The following is a 25,288-nucleotide window of genomic DNA, read 5'->3' as shown; positions in this document are numbered from 1 at the left end:
AACACAGTAAAGGCAGGATTGGTAGTGAACACCCATGGATCACCAACACAACCCCCCAGCGCAGCTGCTGTCCTGAGCCGTCATAACATGGCTTAGACTTCAGTGATTCTCAAACTTGGGTCCCCAGCTGTTGTTGAACGACAACACCCATCATCCCGGACCGCTGATCCTCCTAGGAAGTTGGTAACACAACAACAGCTGGGGGGCCTAAGTGTGAGAAACACTGGCTTAGAATGACCCATAACTGAATGGCTCCCCAACTAAAGAAATAAAACACACATTTGCAATTTTAAATGTATTTAATGTGAGATGCAATTTCACCCTCAGACTGTGGTGCTCATTCTTATGAATGAGAGAGTGAGATTGCGTAGTGGAAAATTATTCTCTCTCCCATATACTGGCGGTCACTCTGTTAAGTTAACTAGCAGTGACAATCAAAAGGGAGGAAGTTGCATAATTAACTTATGAAATTTATTACCACCATAGGGTTAGAGCAAACGAATGCGGAATAGTTTGATCAACAACTGCCATCCGTTGGGTGGTATTCAACTCAGTTTTGCTTGGAGCAGACCCACTGAAATGAATGGACCCAACTCAGCCATGCTCAATCATTTCAATGGGTCTACTCTGAGTAAGACGTAGCTGAATAACATCCATTATAACAGAACCTTTGTGTATGGAAACAGTATACCTGTGAACGCGCCAGAAGCAGAGCATGACTTATCACCATTTTCTTTTTCAAACAAAGAATATGCAGCCTTGGCTTTAATGCCAGAAAAAGCCACCTCTTCACTCAGTGAAGAATCAGAGCTGAAATTTCAGTCTCAGAAGCGTCTGTAGGAAAAAATGTACAGGGCAGTCAGATTGAGGAGATAGCCTAGTTGCTCTCAAGGGTAGCAGCTGCCGCGGTAGCGGCAGCAGCAGTGGACCACTGGGAGTCCAAGCACGCCATGGTATAAATTTAAAACAATTAGAAAGAACAGACACAAGAAGTGTTCACTGCCGGAGACAAGTGACCTAGAATCCACACGAAGCTATACCGCAGGCTTCTGCTATAACTCACAGCAGAACGTGACTAGATTCAAAGGCTGCCTTCTCCTCAATTGAAGCCACTCAGTTTTAAGTATAATTCACAATAGAAATCAGTTATGAAATACCATTTCTCACTTTTGAGCTGGAGTCAAATCGCTTCCAGACAACTGATTTAGTGAGCGTTCACAAGAATGTTTGCACAGACATTGCAGGAGAGTTAGAAGTCATCAGCTGTTCACCGAACATTCATTCTGTTTTGTTTGTGGGGAGGTTATACAACTTTGTGTCATGCAATTGTTCTTTCACAATTTCCAGTGCATTTTCCTGCCACTTCCCTTATCACAAAAATTATTAGAAAGAAACCCCCACAAAAGTACTAAACCCACTTGAATTACACAACCTATGTTTGTCGTATTGTGAGCGAATCCCATCCGCAAAATAGTGACATAGTTCTATGTGAGTTGAAAGTGGGTAATAGAACAGGGGTCAGCAAACTGTTTCAGCAAGGGACCAGTCCACTGTCTCTCAGACCTTGTGGGGGGCCGGACTATATTTTTTTGGGGGGGGGCGGGAATGAACAATTTTCACCTGCTCGCAAAGAGGCCTGAAGATGCTTCACTTCACCTGTCAGAGTTGGTGTCCCAATAGCTGGGCTTTTCCAGCCAGCCAGGCACCGTGGAGGGGTAGGAGGCCGTGTCGGCCGGCGAAGACAGAAGCAGCAGCCCCGGCGGAGGAGCCGTGGACGGAGGTAGGGGAACCGGGGTCTCGCTGGAGCTTCTACGCACCACCTGCTGCTGCTACTGCTTCCTGAGAGGCACCACAGGGAAGAAGAGAGAGTTGCCCGCCAACACGCAAGTGGAAGCTTCAGCCACCTCAACAACCTACCAGAACGTCATGGGAGGAATGAAGGAGGCAGGCAGGCAGGCCGGCAGCGGCGAAGAAAGCGCATGTGCTGGTCCCGGGAGGGAGTTACCGTGCGGCGTGGTCTGAGTCCGGTCCTAGGTTGAGGATCTGGAGGCTGTCCATCAAGGGCGAAGCGGGGTCCAAGGCAAGGAGCCAGGCGTCGTCAGGAACTCTGGAAGAGCAGGACAGGGTGCTGGCAGGAACAGGTTACCAACAATGTTGCTCCTGCAACCTGGGACTGGGCAGGCTGACCTTTATCTCCTCTGAGGCATAGGGTGGCCCCGGTCCACAGGTGACTCGCCTCTCCTGGCCTGGAGGCAAGCACTCCTCCTACGGGAACTTAGTTCCCTCCACCTCTCTGCCCTGAGCCTCTGCAGCTCAGGAGAGGCTGAAGGGTTACTGGACCCAGAGGCAACCTCAGCCTCCCCTGATGGGGCTGAGAGTGGAGCACCTGCAGGCAATGGGTCCTCCATCACCTCCAGAGCCAGAGCGGATTCAGCTGGTGTCTGCTCCTGAGGATCCGGCACAGGTGAGGGCCCTTCAGGTTCAAGCCCCAGCCCCAGTTCAGCCGGCCCTGGAGGTGGGGACTCTTGTGCAGGCTGGGATTCTTCAGGTTCAGCCTCTGAATCAGATTCCCAAGCCATCACAGCGCATGAGGAAGCGGCGCGGAAAAGGGGCACAGAGAAGGAAGGAAGGGCGGAGTGAAGAGGATCAGGAGGAAAACGTCATACGCCCCCTTTACAGCACAGCCCTGCTGAGGCGGGCAGGCGGGCAAGCCGACTCTCGCTGTCGATGGCCCCTGGCATGGGACAAGATTGCTCTGTCCCTGAGGAGAAAAGCGCTGCTGTGTGAGGGAGAGGGAGGCAGAGGGAAAGAACGCACGTGCTGGCAATCCACATGGCGATTCCTGGACTGTCCGCGGGCCGGATCTAGAAGGCAATTGGGCCTGACCTGGCCCACGGCCCTTAGTTTGCCAACCCACGTAATAGAATATAGTCATTCCAGGTTTAGATATTAATTTGCCCCTTGAGATGTATGTACAAGCCTAGAAAAATGAGTGTTGGTGACAAATCTCAAGAGCCCTTTAATGCTTGCTTTGGAAGATTAAGGTCGGAGGTTGGAGTCACCCATCACGTGGACCAAGATATCACTTTGCTATACACTTAGGGTTACATTCCTGAAAAGACTCTGGGTTTCAGTTACTCAGAAAAATTGGCTGCTAAACAAAGACATGTTCAAGCACTTTTTAGAGATGAACTTTTTCAGTTAAGACCGAGTCGTGCCATAAGAGCAAGTTAATTATGAGATGCACAAATGATTCTGAGTTATATGGCCCTCTTAAGAAGGAAGGGGCTTGTTTGTTTGTTTGTAAACAACCCACCATCTGAAAATGTTGTGGCAGTGTACAAAAAAATAAATAAACATGAAATACAAAACACAAAGGTAGAATAGGAAAAAGACATCAAATCTATTCGTAAAACCAACAGGAACAATATCCAACAATGCGACCCTGAAAAGGACTTCATGGATAAGAAAAAGCCCTTAAGAAGGTGCCTAAATGAACCATGCTAATTGGCACCACCAAATTTCCTAGAGTACAATATGGCTTGCATGCAATACCAGGCCAGAACATGGTTTGGCATGCATGCACAGGCTCCTAGAGAGGACATGGCCGACATTTTTGTTTCTCTTCTGTTTCCTGCTGCTGCTTGCTAAATCATGGTGTGACTTAACGAGTCATCTGAACCTGGGCTCATGGTTTGTCTCACTCCGGAAATACCACAACCTATAAGCACGGCCTGTTCTATGGCTTACTTGTGGTTTGTCTGGAGGATGTTCGGATGACATGGAGAGCCAAACCATAGCCTAATTCACAGCAGCAGGACTAGAGGAGAGCAAAGCGGCCACGATCCTGTCTCCAGGAGCCTGCACATTTATGCTAACCCGTAGTTTGGCTTAGTGTTGCACGCAAACCAGGGCATTGAATGAACCATGAGTTATATTTTTTTAAAAAATAATGGTTTTATATGCTAGCTATATAAAATCTCAGCTAATTTTTCTAAGTGGTCTTAGGCAAGCCATTATTCAGTCAACCTTAGCCCCTCACCTCAGGGCCCTTACTGCAATTTGGAGATGATAATACTGACCTACATTTATGGGGAGAAGTTAGGATTATTAAGATAATTTTTGGGAAGGGCTCTGAACACACTCAGTCACCAAATAGATGCTAAGAGTTATCGCTATTTCAGCCTTCATTGATTGTAAAACAGGAGCAAACATTAACCTAGGTTGTGTGGGGAAAGGACAAGGAAATATTACCTGCCAGAGATTTTGAAGGGTTAAGTGTCACTATAGACAAAAGCAAAATATATGAAAGTTCCAGGACAGTATTTGTTTAAACCCACCACCCTCCCTTGGAATCATTTTGGCTAACAATCAACAATTCACGGTATCAAGTCACTCTCTTTTACTCTTAAACAATCTGAAATTGCACAATTAAGAAAAAAAACCCTCACCTGCCAACTCTAGTGATCTTGCAGGAGATAGTGAATATGATCTCCCTCTTTGGCAATCACTCGTAGCCAAGTAAGATTGTCTTCCATGAACACGGTCTTAACAGTTAGTCTGTAAGTAACTGTGGAGTCCAATTCTAGATCCACACGTCCTTCCACAGTGGGGACATTGGTTTCCAGGCAGGAGTTGATCTTGATGAGGGTTTGCCAAATGTGCCTTCTTCTTAGCACGTTTCTGCACTCGCAGAGCTCAGGTGATGCTGGATTTCAGCATCAGTGTCGGCTCTTGTGGAAAGATAGCTGCCCAGGTAGGAGAAGTGATTGACATTTCCCAATGTTACACCATTGAGTTGGATTTGTGGTGCTGCAGAGGGCTTGTTTTGTGCTTGTTGGTGCAGTACTTTGGTATTTTGGATGTTGAGTGATAGGCCAAGCTTTTCAAAAGCTGCTGTGAAACTATTTAGGATGGTTTGGAGGTCATCCTGTGAGTGGGCACACACAACATTGTCATCAGCATATTGAAGCTCTGTAGCGGAAGTTATGGCAACCTTACTTTTTGCTTTCAGCCTACTCAAGTTAAAGACCTTTCCATCTGTTTGATATATGATTTCTACCCCGGTGCGGAGTTTCCCTTCGACAATGTGCAGGATCATGGCAATGAAAATAATAAATGGGGTTGGGGCGATAACACATGCCTGTTTAACACCTGATCCCACTGTGAATGGTTCACTTTGAGAGCCATTGTTATCTGCAATTGTTGCTGTCATATTATCACGGAGGAGCCAAAGGATGTTCACAAATTTATCTGGGCAGCTGATTTTCAGAAGGACTGTCTACAGAGCATTGCGATTTACAGTGCCGAAGGCCTTAGTCAGGCCAATAAATGCCATATACAGGGGTTGGGGTCGCTCTCTGCTTTTTTCTTGAAGCTGTCGAGCAGTGAAAGTCATGTCTGCTGTCCCCCTAGAATGTCAAAAACCATTTTGGGATTCAGGAAGGCCTTTAACACACTATAAGGAAAAGGACTGAGCCATAGGTTTCCCCATCCCTGGGCTAAGAAAAGCTACAAATTGGGAATTATCTGAAACAAAGAGCTCTCGATCTGTGATATGGGGATGATAATAGTAAAGGCTGTAAGAATTCCAATAAGGTAATATATATGAAATATTGAACACTCTACAGCACTCTAATATGCATGCTATTATTTTTCCTTATTTCAGTAATAGACTAGAACTAAAATAGAATGAAAAAACATGCAATATCCCTCCTGTATATCAATCAACTGAAGCTTTAGCTGATTCACTGATTACCGTTTTCAGGCCTCATTACACAATGTTGTTTTTTGATTAATATTTTGTGCTGGAGGAATAGGTTTATGACACAGCCCCTGAACTTAGAGCGGTTAAAGTGCCATTCTGGAGGGGGAACGTCAGCATTTGGTAGTAACAAAAATATTTCAGCTGAGATCACACACTCTCAGTAACAAAACGGAGCCAGCTTTGGCCTGTTCCTAATTTCCTTTTCGGTTACTTACATAAGTCATTGCTGGAATAAAAGGGGAAAGTAGCCCCCGGGGAGCAAAGATGAAAAGTAAGAGAGGAGGCAAAGGGAAGAGCCAGCAAAAGGCTTTTGAACATGTGATGTTTGAGCATAATGTGATCTGAGTTGCTAAGAATTTTGCCCATGATTTTTGAACATGGTGGTACGTGGCAATGCTTATTTGTAAGACGGCGTTTTCCATTAGTGACAAATGCTGACGCTAACCCTCAAGAATCAACGAAAGCAGTGAACAACCAAATTGCCATTCTGTCTCCAAGCAGTGAGGAAGATACAGAACGGGTCGAGGAAGAATACACGAAAACCCTGCTGGACCTGGCCAAAGGCCCACCTCGCCCAACGCCCTGTTCTCACAGTGGCCAAGCTGATGCATACGGGAAGCCCACAAGCCCCTGCACTCTCCTCACTTGTGATCCCCAGGAACCAACACCGTTGGCTTTATCCTCCATGAATTTGTCTAACCCTCTTTTGTGGGAGCAAATGCCAGAGTTTATGTAACGTGCAAAGTTATTCTTTCATGGAATGGCCCTGGATTCTCATATTATGAGGCATGAAAAACCTCTGCCTACCACATTCTCTACAGCATGAATCATTTCATCCATCTCTTGTCATGCCATTGCTTACTCATCTTTCCTCATAAGGAGTGGCTCCAGCCCCTTGGTCATTTCAATTGCCGTTTTCGGAAACTTCCCCAGCTCAAATATATCCTTTTTGAGGTGTAGCAACCGGAATTGTTCATAGTACTCCAAGTACAGTTGTGCTATAGATTTGTACAAAGGCATTGTGACAGAAGCAGTTTTGTTATCAATCCACAATGCGGAATTAGCAGTTTTCACAACTGCCATATAACTGGGTCAACATTTTCACCAAGCTGTTCATCGCAACGCCCAAATCACAGTCCTGGTTAGTCATCGCTAAGTCACGTTGAGGCTGTATAAACATTACCATTGACTCCACAAACATTGCTCCAGTGCGCTCCCAAACACACAATGTTAGCCACAAACCATCTGCATCCTGTAGCTTCTTGGGGAAAACAGTCCGGTTAGATGTGGTTTCCCACAAACCAGCTCCCATCCAATTTGAAAATGGAAGCCACATTCACTTTGCTCTTAAGTGGAGGTGTGTACATTTTGGACATCCATTGCACATGCACAGCTAGTAGCTTCATTTAACAGGAGTTTGGAGGGTTGCAGGCAGAGGGAAACAAATCAGGTAATCGGACAATGGTGTACACAGCAAGTAAAAATGTGTCCTGCAATGCAGTGTGTGTGTGTGTGTATGTGTGTGTGTGTGTGTGAATTACCTTACTGTGTTTTGAGCAGTTAATGTGTATGTAGCCTGTATCGGGAATCTGTGTTCATGCTGCAGTTGAAGTCTGATTCATACAACTTCTTATATTATACATTATCCAGCGGGAAGGATACACAATGGTATTACTTTTTATCTGTTTCTTTATACAACAAGAAAACAGAAAAAAGAATTAAAAAAAAATCATGTTGCAGGAGTCAGAAAAGAAATGTTCTAACCCATGGGTAGGCAAACTAAGGCCCGGGGGCTAAATCCGGCCTGTGGACGATTCAGGAATCACTGTGTTTTTACATGAGTAGAATGTGTCCTTTTATTTAAAATGCATCTCTGGGTTATTTGTGGGGCATAGGAATTCATTCATTTTCTCCCTCCAAAATATAGCCTTAGTTCGCCTACCCATGCTTTAAGCACTGTGATCTGTGTACAAGGACAGATAAAAATACAAAAGCTGCTGTATCTTTCTTTCTTTCTTTCTTTCTTTTTAAATATGCCATATATGAAACTGGGAAAATCAGGACATGAAACCATGTCTTTCTGCAGGGGACAGAAGAAGATATGAAGGCAAAACTTCTAGTCTTCCTTCACACTTACTCCTGCTCAGTTCTGCTTCAAAGTAAGGAGCTTTCTACATCCAAGCCCCCCCCCCCATCCATTAATCAAAAAAAAAAGAATGATCAAGTTTCATAAAGCATTTTAATCTTACATTTTCTTACTCAGGGCCGGGGGGGGGGTTGGTTCTCTCTAATACAATGATGAGACAACAATGCAAAGAAAGATGCATCAACAAGCTACAGTGGTACCTCGGGTTACATACGCTTCAGGTTACATACGCTTCAGGTTACAGACTCCGCTAACCCAGAAATAGTACCTCGGGTTAAGAACTTTGCTTCAGGATGAGAACAGAAATCGTGCGGTGGCAGCGGGAGGCCCCATTAGCTAAAGTGGTGCTTCAAGTTAAGAACAGTTTCAGGTTAAGAACAGACCTCCAGAACGAATTAAGTTCTTAACCCGAGGTACCACTGTAGTTTCTACATAAAGACATGGTATGTTTTTCTTCCAAAGGAAGCCAAACCTAAGGGGCAATGCCCCCAAATATTTTACTGCTTGGGGAAGTGAGGAGCCCTGTCAAAAGAAGTAACTTGGTGCCTAGTGCAGAGTCCGGCACGCTGAGGACCTCGGGTTTTCTTGTTTTCTGCTCCACAAGCATGAAATCGTGACGCATCCATTCTAACCAAGAGCATTCGGCCGAGAGTCCAGCATGGATGACTGGACTTGGGCAGAACTGGCCATAGCACACCAGCAGACCTGGCTGGCTGCACATCTGCAGGTAAGTTCGTTCACACTCAGCACATGGCTCTGGAATCTTTCCCTCAGTCCTCTCAGTATATAAATCAAGCAGCGGGGAAGTTTGGAAACATGACGAATATTTTGGCTGGAGTGCCTCCTGCTTTAAAGACCCGGAGAAGAAAAAGGAGGGTGGGGGACGGGGGCCCGATACAAAACGAACCAAGCTCCGAGTGGAAAAGGCGGCTGAAATTTAATGTTCTTGGAAGCTGGCCCTGGGCTGTTCAGACAAGGGAAGGCCAGGGACTTCCCTGTGGGGGCATTGATCCCTCTCTCTGAAACAGCAAAGAGAGAAGCCTTGGAATCAGTTGACCGCATTGTCCAACCATTTTGTGGAGGATTCCAAGTAGGAATGAAAGCCACAAAGCAAAACAAATCATAGTTGTGTGCTTGGAAAAGAAGGCGACAGAGTGGTGATTTCATGCTGGATTGAAGCCCTGAATGGAATACCACGCTGGGCCAAGCAAGGGCAGCAAGTTGGCCCTAGCTTCTTTGGAGATCTTATTGCCGACAGCAGCAGAAGCTAGCTTGGTGTCCTATACATGTTGTTGAACTACGGCTTATATAACCTCTCACCATCTGCTATGTTGGCTGGAGCAAGACACAGTCCAGCAGCACCCAGAGGGCAACCTCTACCGCTTGCCTAACACAACCTTCTTTTTGAGAGAGAAAGATAAGAAGAAAGAGCATGGATGGGGCCGAGAAAAGAGCGAGAGAGACAGAAAACCCATGCTATTGTCGCAGGCTCTCCTGTTGTTGAGCAGCAAGAGACTCCAGGGTTCATAGCTTTGAATTTGGCACAGAGACCAAGTCCAGCCCCTGTTTCTCTTTCCAGCTTCCAGATCCACACCAGACCAAAAAGAAACCTAGGTCCCTGGTCTATTGTTTCCCCACCCCTTGGAAGATGTGGTGTGGCATCTAGCCAGGCAAGCAGAGAGGAGGCTTATCCCCTCCTGAAAGTGCACCACCTGCCAGCTGTTTCCATAGTGACATGCTGAACCCTTTACAAAAGTAAAAAAAAAGGTACTTGCAGGTCCATCTAGGGCCATTGACTTAACAAAGAACCTGGTTTGATAAGTTCAGCAGTTCCTTCTACTGCAGACTACAGTCTTTCAGATACTAAAGCACAGGGTTTGGCTGAAACCCACATGCACCACCCTACCCTCCCAAAAAGAAAATCCTATAGCACAATGTATTGCACTATACATTCAATCCACCCTCACCCACCCCGCAATACAAGTTGGCTTCCAGTTGCAGGTTGGAGTTGACAAATAGAGGGGAGGCTTTCATTGCAATTTCTCACACTGATGGCCATGAGGTAACATGGATCCCCTTTAGTACTACTATGTTTTGTACTGTGTGGAAATTGCAAGCTGGACAGGCTACAATGATTTCAGTGCAGCAGCGGTGGGCGGGATTATATAGAGGCACATGGAAATGATCTGTCCTTTCTCCTGTGCAGTAGCAGCTCACTCTCAGACTGTGCCAACATCATTTTTATTTTAATATTGTATAATTGTGTGTGTGTGTGTGTGTGTGTGTGTGTCTTTGGTCAAAAAGCAGTATTAAAAGTAAATGTCAACCTAACCATGTTACTAAACTGCCTTTAAAGATGGATGGATTGCTTTCAAAGTGTTTTCACGGGGCTCTCTTGCCATGAAGCCTTCCTAACACCACCTTTTCCCTATTAGGGCTGAGGACTGAGGGATTAAAATTCACAAGCAACACCAGCATTTTATTCAAAACAAAATTATTTCCATCTAAAAAGGAACGACAGCTGAAGAGTTGTAGATGGAAAAGAAGAATCAGCTGGCAGTGCTGAATCCCTGCTAAGCCAGAGGAGAATTGGGAGGTGGGTGGTTTGCCCCCACTCCCAAGATATTCATACTTTTTAAAATAGACACACACTAAATTCAAGGCAAGACATTTCAGGATTTGGTTCCAGCCGCCATGTGCGTGCAGTTAATTGAAACCAGTAGGATCCAGAACTGAAATGACTAAGGCTGGAGACAGTCTATAATAGATTTTGTTGGTGTTGGTATTGCAGAGCCATTGTTGCCTGTGGTATAGGCACACATTTCTTTTGTCCTGCAATAATCCCTGGTCAAAAGGCAAAAAAGGGAACCACTAGCAGAAGGCTTGCACACCTTGTGATGACTCAGGAGGGTCCTCTCAGGACTCTCCTATGTCTCCAGCCTTCGTGGTTTTTCTGCCACTGTTCATCTCCTTTTGAACTAAAGCATGTTATGAACCCTGGAGACATCAACAAGATCACTATGAGATCAAAAATTAGATGTGGGTGCCTTAGGATGATTGAGAGAAGAGGAAAACTGTGTTGCATGATATTTCAACTTCAACTGCAAAGGCCGTGAGAGTCATTTTGTAGTTTGTTTTTGAAAGCTGGTGAATATGAATAGTGGGCATTTTCTAAACTATTTGAGATGAAACCTGGTTCCGAATGCACACTTTGCAGGGAGCTGCAGCCAACCTCCACTCTCTGATGGGTGTATTTGTACAGTAAGCACATTCCCAAACAGATGCTCAACTTTACATTTTCCAGTTGTACACTGTAAAAAAGGTCATGTATAAAAAAGCTTATCTCACACAATTAAGCCTGCTTACAGATCGTTCGGGACGCGGGTGGTGCTGTGGGTTAAACCACAGAGCCTAGGACTTGCTGATCAGAAGGTCGGCGGTTTGAATCCCCGCGACGGGGTGAGCTCTGTTGCTCAGTCCCTGCTCCTGCCAACCTAGCAGTTCGAAAGCACGTCAAAGTGCAAGTAGATAAATAGGTACCGCTCCGGCGGGAAGGTAAACGGTGTTTCCGTGTGCTGCTCTGGTTCGCCAGAAGCGGCTTAGTCCTGCTGGCCACATGACCCGGAAGCTGTACGCCGGCTCCCTCGGCCAATAAAGCGAGATGAGCGACGCAACCCCAGAGTCGGCCACGACTGGACCTAATGGTCAGGGGCCCCTTTACCTTTTTACAGATCGTTCAGGGTCTTGCATTGCTTCAAAAAACCTGGTTGGCGGAAGGGGACAAAGAAATGTGCATATACATGAAGGGAAGCTAAGCCTCTCTCAAACCATCTACTCTCTTCAAAAGTCTGGAGTCTGTTTCCACTCCAGCAAGCTGACGGGAATCTACTGGCATAAACGGATGTGAGGAGTGGCTTCTCCAGGTTCTGAATTAGTAGCCAGCAAACTATTTTATTGTGACAGTTCTTGTACACTTCAGGGTAGATGGATGAAGAACAGCACAAGAACTTGATTTAAGTACGGCATTGTTTAGGAAATGTTTACTGGATACCATAGTCGCAAGCTTGTTTTGTTCCCATGTAATGGGTACCAGACACCCATAACTAACCCAGTGATGTCTATATTTATTCACAAATAATGTTGTTGATCCCCCAACCCGAGGCGTAAAGCTTCAGCTATAAACATTAATCTCTCCTATTGTCCAGAGAGCTTTGAGCTGGCATCAAAAAAGGTACATCAACATGACTTAATTCATCAATTGGCCAACAGCTGAACATTCATTTAGGGCTCAACTGCTATGTTATTGCATTATGAGCCTGTGGTGTACAGAATGCCTGCTTCAAGCATTTGCTATTCATTAATCTAACCAGGCACCCCCTTCTGGTGTTATGCAATGGGTGAAGAAACTGCTCCCACCCTGCTCTTTTCCTACCCAAGAGCTGAAATATCTGGTTATGTTATGTAACCGTCTACATTATTTCCTCCTGTGCTCCAACATGCAACAAGATTTTCCTCTTCTTCATTTGACAGACCTCTTGGTTCCTTCCCCTCGAAGCTGACTGACTTTGTATGAATTCTTCCAAATAGCAAGGGGTGGGTAGGAAAACAAAACAAAAATATTTAACAGCGATAGGGAAAAAAGCATTAAAACTCCAGATGTTTTCCGAAGGAATCAGTGTAGTAATGAAACTGGAAGCTATTTGACTTATGGAGGACTGTTGAAGAATTCACAAATGTACGCTCTCCTTCCTCAGCACCTACATCCAAGTTTGTTTGTTTTTTGCTGGGGCCCACAGCAGAGAAACCTCTTTGAGCTTTCCCATGCGCCTGTTCTTCCAATGCCTATTGTTGCATAGTACCTCGGTCAATAGGGACACGGGTGGCGCTGTGGGTTAAACCACAGAGCCTAGGACTTGCCAATCAGAAGGTCGACAGTTTGAATCCCCATGCCGGGGTGAGCTCCTGTTGCTCAGTCCCAGCTCCTGCCAACCTAGCAGTTCAAAAGCACGTTAAAGTGCAAGTAGATAAATAGGTACCGCTCCGGGGGGAAGGTAAACGGCATTTCCATGCGCTGCTCTGGTTCTCCAGAAGCAGCTTAGTCATGCTGGCCACATGACCTGTACGCCGGCTCCCTCGGCCAATAAAGCGAGATGAGCGCTGCAACCCCAGAGTCATCCGCGACTGGACCTAAGGGTCAGGGGTCCCTTTGCCTTTACAGAGAGAAAAAAGAATTTAAAAGGACACGTTTCTGCAAAGAACTGCAATCTAAGTATTGACACAGCATGAGGGGGTGGATGAGTAAGTGGCAAAGGGAGATTAGAATGTGCATATATAATTATATTCCTGAAGTTCAGAGTGGATTCTTACGTAACCAAAAATAGCACCAGCTGCACACAAGGTATCAGCAGGAGTGGCAGCGGCACTGGGGAAATACAAAAATATTTAGGGAAAACCTTGAAAGGGAGAAGGAACCTGCAAAAGCAGCTCTTTGAGTACTGGCTGTTGGCAGGAGATGGGATCAAAAACCAGGCGAGAGGTGGTGAGATGGAGCGGCATATCAAAAGAAGGCTGACTGTAACACCAAACAGGAGTATTCCTCCCCCCCCCCAACATATTTATTGAAATTTTCAAAGAGTTACAAAAGTATAAAAAGAAAAAAGAGAAAAAAAGAAAAAAACACAAAAAGCAAAATACAAAAATAAAACAGTGATTAAAAACAATTCCACCTTCTTTCACTTAACTTTCATTTACTTATTTCCCAGACTTCCTCGCCTCTCCCTTTTTTGTATTCCAATTCAATTTGTTGATTCAGGAAATCCTTTCCCACTTTCCTTATCTTAATCTTTCATTGTCTTAATCTATTTTCATCATTTATCTTATACCATAAAAAAGAAGAAAAACCTTAAAATTCAAAACTTTAAACTTATTTTTACTAATTTCTCATATCCATTATATTCTTACCTAATCCTATAAACATTTATACTAAAGCCAAACCATTTCCTTTCAAACATCCTTCTAGCGTTCATCAAATATATAAAACAGTCCTAATAGTCCAATAAAGAGAGTGAAACAATCCAATCTTCATCCAGCGTCCCCTCCCCCTGGTTCCGGATTTGTCAGTCCATTTTATCTCATAGAACTAGCACATTAACCTGGTAACCTTATATCCGAGGCCCTTAAGTCTCTTCCCTGTCCCTTCCACAATTTTTCTTCTGGGTCTCCTTTCCCTCGTGTGAACTCCAACTTAGTAGTGTTATTGACCCTTTTCAACAAATCAGCCCTTTTCCCACAGTCCATATTGAACTCCATATAAGATTTAAAGTCATATTTCAAAGTCCTTCCAAAATTGGGAGCCCCCATATCTCCAGACCTCTCACGGCCCATTCCCAGACTCGGAAAGTCCATAAATTCCTGCTCAGGGGGGTCAATCCAACCCCCCATTTCCAGACCAATCCAAACTTTATCTTTCCAAGTCTGATTTTTTCGACAATCGATTGGTAAATCCAAAGGCTCATGTTCCTGCTGGGCCGCAACTTCCTCCATCTCTGGCTCCCAAAATTCCACATCCTCCTCTTCTTTCATCTGTTCTATTAAGGCAGACTCCTGACTAGATTCCTGGGTAAGCTCCATTCTTTTTCCCACTGCCTGGTCCAAATTTTCCACTGTCTGCTTAAGGTATCCAACCAAGTCAGTCGTCAAATTCGTTTCCTCATGCAATTCTTCCAGTAGGGCATTTGTTTTAAAGAAGACACACAATAGTGCTTCTGAATACATTGTGCTTCAAGGACACCAGTCAAATTCCCACGAGATAGTCTGCAGCAGCTGGAAATTCCCTGTAAACAGCTACAATTTCACGTTCTCCCTCTAGGGGGTAAACTTCTATTGCAGATCCAGCCACAAAGTTACTTTTTTGTTTGTTTGTTACTTTTGTCCAAATTTGTTCCTTTAAAATGCGAAAGGACACAGTGGAATCACAATGTTTCTCTTCATTTAGCTAGCTGTCAAAGCTTCTGTCTCTGGTCAATGAGCTTTAAATGTCAGTCCTGACACCCGCTCCAGGGTTAGGACGGTGAAAGCTTACTTTACTTTAAGCTTACTTCGGCAGTTTTAGACGTTCCAAAGAAAAGCTCCCCCTTCTCTTGCCAAAAGAAGGGGGGGGGTCTAACCTTTTAGATGATGAAGTCCAGTCTTTTGGTAGTAATTTTCAAGACTCTAGCTTACTCTGTCTTTGCTTTGTACGGTCTACAAAGAAACGGAAGGCTGACTTCCTGTTTGGACCTTTCCGTCTCAGTATCAAATTAGGTTAAAATTTAAGTCCAATTCCTCTCTACCGGCCAATCCTTGTTTAAAATCCAGTTGTTCCAATTTCACGTACTCACGGATGATGCTTTTAGATGCCGAATTTTCCCAGGAAAAAGGCTGCGCTCTCGGGTAACAGCTATGCGGCTTCGCTCCACGGAAAAAGCAGTTTGACTCTCAGCACCGCGCCGCTTCCCCCTCGTCGCTTCGGAGCCCGTTAGTGGGTTCCTTTGCGGGTTGGGGGGGCGCTAATGGTGCCCGCCGAGTCCCATGTTCACAGGCTTCTCCCGCCTGTGATTTCTAAAGGGTCCCCGCTTCGCCATAGCGGAAAAAGACCCGTTTCCCGCGGAGCTTGTCCCTCCAATTCGGAGGGAATCCGCCATTACCGATGGTGCCACCCCGGAAGTCTCCAAACAGGAGTATTCCACACTACAAGATTTTGCTGCAGGTTCCAGGCAGGCAACTCACCCTGCAGTCCATAGGCCAACCACACACCAATTTTCTATGTTCCTAGTGATTGAATGACCCACCACCAGGATCCCTCTTCCTCCCAGCCCTTCAGAGAAGCACCATTGGCATGAAAGGACAGCTGCCCGTGCTCCAAGGAAGGGGTCACTTCTAAGGGATTGTTTCTCTCTTCCTCAGAGTGAAACCTTCCTTCCTTGAGATCCTTCCTAGGCCAGCCATTGTGGCCTCAAGGAAACAAACTTGTTCCCAGAGAGCAAGGAGCTCGGTGCACTGAGGACACTCTCACAGCTTTTGTCCAACAGGCAGGGAAGTTGTTCATATGGCAAACACTGGGGAAGCCGTACACCCCTTGTTGGCTTTCCAAATGCATAAGTTATTAGAAGCTGAGGTTTTGTTTAGATCAAGGAGAGGAGGGGCAGAGTAGCGCGCCCTGGCCTCACCCTGCTGTCAAATTCACTCTGCGGTTTAACTCGCCTTGATGCTTCATCAGCTGGGGTTCACTTCAGTTCGTGGACTCCCATCCCTCGGCTATTCTAAATTTATTATGCCTGGCTAGTTCCCCCTGGCTACTATTGCAGTCAACAAAGTCAGTGTACAATAATGGTTGGACTTGGGTGTGGGAAACCTGGGCTCAAATCTCTACATCATAGAATGGTTTTGACAAAGTCGTTTTAACTAAACATGAAATGTCCTCACAAGATTATTATGATCACCTTCCTTCAGATATAGTGCCCTGAGCTCCTTTAGCAGAAGGCTGGGATAAGCAAGCGATAAATCTATCTATTGCACAAAGGAGAACAGCATGCCAAATTTAAATAATCAAGGCTGTTATGTGCAGAGAAGTTAAGACAGGTGAAAAAGACCTCCCCTGAGATTCTCGAAAAACACACGTTTCAGGAAAGAGTTACAGTCTCCCATGGCAACACCATCTGAACTGCGGTGACCCAGGTGTGCCCCAGACACTGTCTGCAAGCACAGAAGCTGTGTGTATGCTTTGGAAGCAGGTCTCGTCAGAAAACCTGACAACCAAATTCTGCTGCGGTGAACTGAACTGAATGGTTTTATGAGGGAAAGAAATCCCTGGAAAAAATGGACAGAACCCCCCAGACAAATTAATTCCACATTACTGTTTAGCAGTATTAAATACTTTACAGGATTGTAAAAAGTTCCATAATTTGGAAATAATGAAAACTCTGCTCTGTCTCATTGAAAGAACACCCAAAACTCAAGAAAAACCAACAGTGAGTGTAGAAGTATATGGTACTATCAGGGAAATAAGGTAGAAAGGAGCTTTAGACCCACCGCGCCAGATGTTAATGCACCTAATTTCTTAACAAGAGCTAAATGAATGTACTCTTAAATGGTGTAATGCAGAGAAACAGCACAGAAGGATTGACATGGAGTATCATGTGACTCCATGTTCTCAAGAATATGTTCATCTTACCTTAAATGCAGCTTCTCCTTGAATAAATATCAAAATAACTTTTTTTTTAAAAGTTTCAACCTTTTTGCCTTCAGTAGGTTCATATGATTGTATATTTATTGGTGAAGATAAACAGTATAAAAATGGTTTGTTTTTCAATAAGAAGGGGCAGACTGAGAATGACTTTTTATGTCACATACAGTGGTATCTCGGGTTACATATGCTTCAGGTTACATACGCTTCAGGTTACAGACTCTGCTAACCCAGAAATAGTGCTTCAGGTTAAGAACTTTGCTTCAGGATGAGAAGAGAAATCATGCCCCGGCGGTGCGGCGGCAGCAGGAGGCCCCATTAGCTAAAGTGGTGCTTCAGGTTAAGAACAGTTTCAGGTTAAGTACGGACCTCCGGAACGAACTAAGTACTTAACCCGAGGTACCACTGTAATTAGGTGATGCTTTTAACGCAACATCTCACCTGACCCGAGGTACCACTGTATATATCTATTTTCAGTTTAATCCTATGTGTGTGTCCATGTATTCAAATAAATAAATCCCATACCACGTTTGGGAATGGAAACCCCAATCACATCTGGCAGACGTGAACTAGATTAATAGCACAATATGTGAGTTATTTAGCTAGATTCTCATCAGCTGCCGAGTGGAGGGTTCAGTCCTGCTGGGGAAGCAGACCAGCCAGGAGGACTGAACCTTTCACTCAGCAGCTGGTGAGAGGAAGGTTTAATACTGCTGGTGCTACTTTTGACAGCGCATCCACTCTGGGAAACATGCTGCCAAGGCAAACCTAAACCTGTGGATCAGCTTTGACAGGTGGATGAGATCACAAACCTACCAATTACCAGACATGATGTCAGTGACTGACTGGATAAGGAAGAGTGGCAAGCGCTTTCTACCCTAGAGCCCCGCAGGAATGACACCGAAGACGACTTAGAAGAGGAGGAGTTTGGATTTGATGTCCCGCTTTATCACTGAGTCTCAAAGCGGCTAACAATCTCCTTTTCCCTTCCTCCCCCACAGCAAACACTCTGTGAGGTGAGTGAGGCTGAGAGACTTCAGAGAAGTGTGACTAGCCCAAGGTCACCCAGCAGCTGCATGTGGAGGAGCGGAGAAGCGAACCCGGTTCCCCAGATTACGAGTCCACCGCTCTTAACCACTACACCACACTGGCTCTCAGATCATGGTGACCTCAGATCATGGTGGTGGGAACAGTCTGGGAGATGGAATAAGCTGGGAGGTGCTGGAATCAGGGTTTGAGTGATCAAGTGGGGGTCAGAAGGAGGCCTTTCCAGGACAGGGCTAGAGGCTGAGAGTTGCAGTGTGAACACAGACTCAGAGAGGAGCCAGAGATTGCCGTTGCTACCCGACAGTCTCAGACCTGCTGACTCTCCTCCCTCTCTGACACACCCCACTCTAGGAGAGTCCTGCAAATTGCTGAGCAACAGGGCAGACAGGCCCAGAGGAGGAGCCCTCCTGATTGACACAGCCTTTGTCTGATTGGGAGAGATCCAGAGAGGCTAGAGGCGAAGGGCAGGGCCAGTGGTCAGTTTCAGCAGCATCTCAAGCTGAACAAGCTAATTGCATTTTGTGCCTCACATTGTTCCTGCCCTGTGGATGACCCACTTGCCTGATGGCTCCTTGACACATGACGTCAGATGACTGACAGGTGAGTGGGCCTGCCCAAGTCTCAAAAGTTTGCCCATGGGTGTGTTGGGGAGATAAAGACCTCACCCACAGGGCCAAAAAGATTCTCCACTCCTTTTCTTAGCTAAAATCATTAGCAGGACTCCTCCAAAGCAGCTTCACTGGCAAATTGCACCCTATTGCTAATATTAGAACTTCCTGAAACTTGTTATCATCATTGTCGTCGTCATGAAGATGAGTTCCGAGTCAAAATGGTCCGTGTTTTATGTTCATTTTAAAAGGTTCAATTTGTGTGCATGTGTATGATGTATATATTATTTTCTTGCTGTGTTTGTCTTGGTAACACTACCTGTATTTGATCGTTTATTGTCAGCAGACCAAATAAACTGAACATGACCAAGAGGTGTTGATGAGGCAACTGTGGGATCTCAAAAACATTCCCAGTACTGCTTTGCAGTGATTTTCCTTGTTTTTAACAGGGAAGCCACAAATGTGATCAACGTCTTTATCTTCTGGAAATCATACAATTGATTCCAATGTCCTTAACACGCTTAACTGGCTATGTGTTTTTGTGCCATCAGTAAGATGATGGGCCCAGAGATTTTTCCTTGTCATATATCTCAGGTATATGACTTGAGAGATTAAAATGCCAGTCTCTGCTTACAGTCAATCACAGCGATACCTTCAAGAGCTCATTTCAACAAATTCACATTGTGAAAAGTTTGTGACAAGTCTGTTGAATTGTCACTTAGAACCCAGCATTCACATTTTCAGTGATTTGACTCACTGACCATATTACAAGCAGGGTACAATATTCTGGTGCTGTTTGGGAACAATTCAGAGGGTGGGCTTTGATTGATGAAAGCCCAACATTGCTTGGGGAGGAAATACCTTCTCCTAGGAAAGAGGATCACCCTGTGGAAAAGTACTCTTAGCTGCTCCCAACTTTGTTGCCCTGGAAACTCAAAACACTTGGAGCATCTTGCATAAGTGCTCCAAGATAATGCTTTTTAAAGTTTGCTTCAAGATTATGAAGGAAGCTAGAAGAGACTTGAGAGTTTAGTACTTGTAATATTTTAGAAAATTAATTAGATGATACATGCGTTTCTGCTATGCTGTTTAACACCCCAACCAATTTGCTCATTTTAGTTATTGGCAATAGTATATTCCCATTTTGCCTCAACTCTTCTGAAAGCCAGCTTGTTACTGCCAAATTTCAGATGATCCAAGGTGTCACTCCATTTAGAGAAAGCTGGCTCCACGCTCAAGACTTGCTGCAATAGACATGTGAGTATGTAAAACGACAATGCACGTGGTTGAAATTTTAAGTTATTTATTTCAGTAGGAAAATTCTATTTTTAAGTCCATACTTGTAGCCATGTTGAAATAGCTAATGCAAACACGCAGTTCAAAATGCACGCACGCACGCACACACACGTATTAAAAATCGGGAGGAAAAAGGACAAGGAACAGCGAAACTGCACATCACTCATTGAGATCATAGTGCATTCAACCTCAATCAAAATGGTGCTTCAGGTCAACAGGGAAGAATATTCATTAAAAATGGCTTGTGTTTTGCATAATGTGGACTTTGCATCTCTTTCTTTCTCCCCCTCCCATAAATTAACTTGTAGTAGGTTATGAGTAGCATAAGCAATAAATTAATTTGTAATTCAGGATTCCAGGAATAGTAGTAGTTATTGAATTTGGACATTGCTGAACAATCCAGAAGGAAAACATCTTTCTCCTTATTTCTACATTGCACAAAAGAAATATTTTTGGCTTCTTGGTTGTTCAGCAAGGCCAAGATTCAAGAACTATCCCAATATGGACAGTAGCTTCCTTCATCTATACACAACCTTTCACAATGAGTCTCTTATGATATTGCAATATCCATTTCTAGATGTGAACATTTACTTTTCACAACCTACAGCTGTCAACCACTTGCACTATCATATCTGAGGTTTAGATTTAAAAATATATTCGGTTATGATTCACATGGGTGTGGGGCTGTGGGGGGAATATAACAGATTCCTCAATATCTGAAGAAATAACAATTGTTTCATGAACATAGCCTTCCGTTTTATTTATTGAGTTAGTTTTACTCAAATTTAATTTGGTTTCTCAAAACCCCAGTACATCAAAGTTTAAAGACAAATGTGTTACGTTACTTACCAAGTTTTGCATAGGATTTTTTCCTGATGACCTCTATACATTGATATACTTTTTAAAAAGCATGCTTTCTGTACGAGTGAGTTCAAATAACACAATAAACCAAATTGGGGGGGGGGCATGTTCCGATTTCTTTATGAGTGCCATTAGGTGACTGAAAAAACTGAAATGCTCTAGAGATTATTTATATTTAGGTAGCGGGAGATCAGATGTGACCTGGTCTACCTTAAAACCTTAGGTTGCTAGTATGACAGAGATTTCAAACACACAGCATCATGGAATGCTCAGTTGGTAATTGGGTTGAACTAGTTTAAAAGTTGATATTGTGTGATATTCAGAGCTGCTCTTTTAAATGACTCAAGGGCTCACTCACTCCAATGGTGCCGATGAGAGTTGAGCCTGGCTGCCCTGAAGTGCCCAGCTTACCATAGGACCTTACCACCTAGCAAAGGTCTGAACTGTCATCCACATCAGCTCTATACTATTGTTCAAAAAAAATGAGAATGGAATGAATCAAAACCACCACTACTATACTAATACTGAACTTCAAAGCGAAAGGAAGGCAAGAACAACTGAGTTATTATACTGACTATTCAAGCTTCAAGGAGGCTTCCATGGGGCTCCTTCAAAAAACAAAACAAAACACAATTTGCATGAATGGGGTAGTGCATAGGAATAGTGATGGTTGGGCTAGCCCAGTTGGTCTTCAAACAGGTAATTAAGGCACTGGCAAACATCTTATGCAGATATGTTGTGCCCAATGATGGGCAGGGAATGGCATTCTGCTTTGAAGGGACATTTTGTATCTGCTTATCGTTTTAATCGCAGCTTTTAACCTTAGACACAAGCCATTTTTAATGGAAGGAAGGGAGCAACTTGCAAACAGCAAACTATTAAAAAGGGTGATTTTTCAGGGAAATGAAAACTGGCTATTTTGTACCAGTTTTAGTGTTTTTCATAGCGGCCAGCATACCAAGTGAGAAAAGTAGATCAGGATTAATAACACTTAGGAATGAAAGAGAAATATGTACAAAACAATGAGAAAAAAAGATGCAACTGGAAAAATCACCTCATGACTGAGCTTCATTTGAAACAGATTTGTGTGTCCCTGGCTAATACACAGGGTTATAGGAATGTGTTTCAAAATTAGCAAGTAAACTACGAGTTTTGCTTCACAATATTCTTTACATCAGTCTTTATAATGGTGGTGGTGTGTCTCTAATAGCAACATTCACAACAGGCATTTACGGTTCAGGTGTAACCCGCAAACTATTTATGCAAGCACTTTCAGGGTCATTTTTCTTACAATCTCTATGTAGGGGAAAATGTGTGAATCAAGACACAGGCACAGTGCTTGCAACAATTTCCCCTGAAGCCACACATTTTCCCATGTACATTGACGTAATTTCCATGAAGGAAAAAGTCACGTGTCAAGTTGTCCTCACCTGTGGTGTCATTGCAAAGATTTTTTTTTTTGCTGAAATATGCCAGGAAAGGAGTCTGATGGCATTAAACAACTTAGATACTGCTGCCCAATTGCAAATGAGCAGGACAAGAACAAAATTATCCGGGATGGTAGAATGAGTGAAAAACTAAGTGAAACACCATGTGAAACAACTGATCCCTAAAGTTTATTGCATGGAAAGTGAAGAAATCTGATATATTTGAACTTAAGCTTGATAAATTCAGTTAAGGAGTGCTATAGAGATTCTCTAATCAAGGTGTTGATAACAGGAATGTGAAAAACAGGCACAGTAGGAGGAAGGTATTCTGTATTTGTTGTATGATTTTCAACCTTAATAAGGGTGGTTTTTTAAGATTTTAACAGGAGAATTTTACTCTTTTGAATTAAACATTCCTTGTAGGAAATTTCAAAACATCTTATTAAACATCTTACCAAATTGTAAACTAAATTACTGTAGCACAATCAATTTCATTTTTACAAAGTGCTCACAGAAATCGGCACACGACTCAGAGAGTGTGAACTATAGTGTGAATCGTTTTGTTAAAATCAAAACATCACTTATTCAAGATACTAAGACTACTTGACTGGTTTTAGGTGGAATAATAAAAACATAGAAAAATATATATATATTTAGCAACCAGTATCTGAGGTCATAGGAAAAACCTGAAGTGTTTTCAATTTATCACTGTCAAATAAATTTGACAAAGAATTCCTGCTACTGTTAAAATTCACACAGGTAGCATAACATTTTTAAAAGTTACTTGTGATAACAAGTGAATAAAATGCCTCATTCAGACACAGGTTGGTTTAATATTTTTTGGATGGGAGACTTGTTTTAAAAGCCATTTGTTTCAAAGTAAATAAATTTAATGGAATTCATAGCACTGTGGTGTGAAATTTTACATCACAGGATTTAACACAATGCCTTTTGAATCATACTGTAGTAATTAAATAGTTCTTTCTACTGATAGTATATTTAAAAGACTATTCATTTACAAAAGAAACTATAAAAGAAATATTATAAATCAAGCCTTTTTTTACCTCAAATTTTTGGTAAACGGGGGGAGGGGTGTAGTAACATGTGGCTATATGTAAAAAGATGTAAAAAGCTTATTTTTGACAATTTGACCACCTCATAAAACTGGAATGGCTCAGTAGTTGTGCGTAATATTAAGACAATCTAAGTTCATGTAATGTATCAATCATGTTAGTTGAAACCTATGAAATTGTCACAACTCTCTCTGCTAATTCTCATAAACCAGAGAAAGCAGTTTCATTTTCAATCAAAGCTTTCTGATAAATATATTATATTTGAAGCTGGATAAAAGCATTGGCAAAAGGTAGTCAGGACTGTTTGCCAGCTTTTAATACTGTCTTTCCTGTCTTTTGAAACTTGCTGTATGGATATAAGAAAAGGCTGTCAACCCGGTTTAGTTTTGAGTCAATCTGTGGGATCATTGTGTGTGCGCTGCAGTCACAAAAAGAATAAATCTCCATTTAACGTAGATTTTGATGTGATGAACTGGTCTCATGAACACTACAAAAGGTTGTCTAGATTGTAGCTAGCCATATCCTTAAAAGACTTCAAAACTAATTGAAGAGGGATGTACTGTGCTATAATTTGGACAGAATATTGAAAAATCTCACAAAGACCCGTTTAGTGTGCCACAAACCTAATGAAGTACCACCGGGGGGGGGGATGTAATGTGAATTGGCCCTCTGTCTTTTGCAAACCTGCATCATATAAAGGGGTTCCCAGTTGCATCTCTCTACTCATAAAAACATGAAGAACAAATATGGTTAGCCTGCAATGTATCTACACAATTGTTTTCACTCTTTCTCTTAAAAAAATAAAAATTCCACAGGATTACTTTCCATAATACTAAGTACATACATTTATAGTGTTGTGTTGAAGTTGTTTTTCATTTTTTTTTAAAAAAAAGCTTATTCTGAAAAGAAACATGTAGTAATTTTAAAAAGGAAAGTTGTGCAAATTCTGTACAGTAATACTGCTGGCTATGAAGATGTCTCTCTCTCTCTCTTTTTAACGAAACACCCAACATGGGTTATTGTGGGAGACATGTAAACTAAGTGACACAGAACAAGCAAGTGACATAACACCACTACAAGGTCAGAACTGAGCATTCATTCCTCATGGGGCAAATATTCAAAACCTGTTAATATTATTATGGGAAGAAAAAAGGTGCAGAATTCAAACGTCAATCACTTAGAAAGATGAACTTATATTTGCAGCTTCAGAGCAACTTTCATGTCGTTATTATTCTTTTCCTTTGCAGACGGCTGCCAGTCTCTGCCCTATTCTAACTAATTAGGGGAGAAGCTCTTTGGAAAATTTGGGCACTGGAAGTATGAGTCAGCAAAATTCTACTCTGAAGCAGATAAAAATAAAAAGATTGTTACTCATCTGTGAATAAACTTAAGCATAGAGCTAACGCATGATAATCTGCAGAATGAATACAATCTTTTCTCTTATTAACTAGACTGCAGTGCTGTGGTACATTCCTACTTGCCCTGTTTTCATTTGATTACCATCATCGGAAGGTTCTGAAGAAGCCTCAAAGCATTTCAGAAAAGAACCACATGCAAAAAGAGGAGAAAAGAGAGAGACGCATCTTTGAAATGCAATAATTTCCCACAAATGTGGTCAAAAAGTGTAGTTACACATTTAATTTTCATGCAGGAAATAATCCACTCTTTAAATTTTTATTCTATCAATGCTTTCTCTCATGTCAAGTTCTTACTTTTCTTGGTTATGCTGAGAGCTGCATTTTGTGAGCTTTTGCTACGGAGATCTGATTTCTATATCTGATAGAGAAGAGTTCAGTGTAACTCAGAATTCCAAACTACAAATACAGGCATTGTGCGTCTC

Source organism: Podarcis raffonei, chromosome 6 (assembly GCF_027172205.1).
Source record: "Podarcis raffonei isolate rPodRaf1 chromosome 6, rPodRaf1.pri, whole genome shotgun sequence".
In the NCBI taxonomy this organism is placed as follows: Eukaryota; Metazoa; Chordata; class Lepidosauria; order Squamata; family Lacertidae; genus Podarcis; species Podarcis raffonei.
The sequence above is the reverse complement of the archived record's forward strand: the minus strand, read 5'-3'. Positions refer to the sequence as shown.